A 1,932-nucleotide genomic window follows, 5' to 3' on the forward strand; every position below is an offset into this window, starting at 1 on the left:
TGATTGTAAATCAGCTGAATCCTGTTTTGATGTCTCAAAATTATTTTAAAATTGAAAGCTCGTAACTCCGAAACAACTCGGTTTTCCTGCGCCGGGGTTCTTCTCCAAAGACTCACTCGGTACCGACGATTGACTGATTCGATTTTTTTGAAGGTCAAAGGTCACTGTGACCTCACGTCTTTCCCACGCGTCGATTAGCAGGATATCCGGGGAGCGGCGAGAAGGGCGACGTCTTCGAGTTTGTCCCAAATGTTCATGTGGCCTTAACGAGGAAGTGAGTCGATTTTTGTAGGTCAAAGGTCAGAGGTCATGGTCAATGTGACCTCACGTCCGTCCTGTCCGTCGTTCTCATTCATTGTGGAGGCGTTCGCTCGGACTAAACGATGAACTGATGACAATTCGGAGGTCAAAGGTCACCGTGACCTCACGAAACGCCTTCGTGAAGCATCCACCTTCTTTACAGCGACGTCACTGACAGAAACAATTCATTTATAAAGTACATACAGGACCTGTAAACAAATATAAATACACAGAAGATGAATATTTATGAATGTTTACTCTCCGTGATGTTGAGGTCAGGCGTTTGTGTGTGTGTTTGTGTTTGTGTGTTTAAATCTGGATTTAACAGGTTTGTTTCTATAAATAACTTCTGTTTCAACACTAAATATAGATCCTTATTTCACAAGGAAGTTTGCAGGTGTTTTCTCTGTGGGAATCCCCGTGATGACAGGTGGAGCAGTGCTGACTCCGCCCCTTTGCTGAGAGGAAAATGACTATGGAGTTCAGGTGTGTGTGTGTGTGTGTGTGTGTGTGTCTGTGTGTGTGTGTGTGTGTGTGTGTGTGTGTGTGTGTGTGTGTGTGTGTGTGTGTGTGTGTCGGTTTGTCTATCTTTGTGGGGACATTTCTCCCGGTCGCCCACTTCAGGGTCAAGTGTTTCGTGTTCAGTTTTCAGGATGATTGATACAAAATTAAAAAAAATTCACAGTAAAGTTTTTGAACTTCATGTGAGGATGTTTTCAAAATTTAAATAAATTTATCAGTTGACTTCATGCAGAAGAAGAAAAACCTGAACCCGACATGTTCCGGTTACGTTTGTATGAAACTTCTTTTAGGAACTAAACTGGTTTCAAATGTTTTTGAGCCGCTTGTGTTGTAACGTCTAAAATACCAGAAACACATTCAGTAATGTCCCAGAACGTCATATGTCGTATTAAATGCAACCAGGATGCGCAAGCTTTCGTTATACGCGGACGATGTCATACTGTTTTATTTCGAGCTGTTAGAATGAACACGAACACTCGGGGATATCTCAAGATACGAAAATAAATAACACCGAGTCGTGTTTTATGACTCAAAGGCCTTAAAACCAGTTTACGTACTTGGGAACACAAATTGAGCCAAATTTAGCAAATGATTGTTAAAACCAACTATTAACAGAGGAAATAGTGGGATGAAAAAAAAAGTTTATAGAAGTCAAAAAGTTTTGGTGATAAAATTCTGCAAAATAAAATGTGCACATAATACACAGATATTTAAAATATCAACTGAACCCCTTTGAACTCAGGATCGATACAATGTATCGACAAACTATAATATAATATATAATATCACATAAAACACAATTAATGTCTTAAACTGAAGACTTTTTAACGTTAAATGTTGAAGCAGAAGTTTCATTATCTAAAATAACATATATTTTTGATCCAGCAGCAAAAACAGAGAACACACACACACACACACACACACACACACACACACACACACACACACACACTGAAACCAAACCTACATGTTTGAAAGTAGGTAAGTAGGTCTCGTCTTCTTGTGGTTTCTGCAGACTTTTGCACCAATTAAACTGCAACGTGTCAAAAAAAATTAATTAAAAGTCAGATCAGATTTTGTATTTTAATGTGATTAAATCAGTGATTAAAA

This window comes from Embiotoca jacksoni, unplaced genomic scaffold, assembly GCF_022577435.1.
Source record: "Embiotoca jacksoni isolate LCO1_2020_lvr unplaced genomic scaffold, fEmbJac1.0.p SCAF_82, whole genome shotgun sequence".
In the NCBI taxonomy this organism is placed as follows: Eukaryota; Metazoa; Chordata; class Actinopteri; family Embiotocidae; genus Embiotoca; species Embiotoca jacksoni.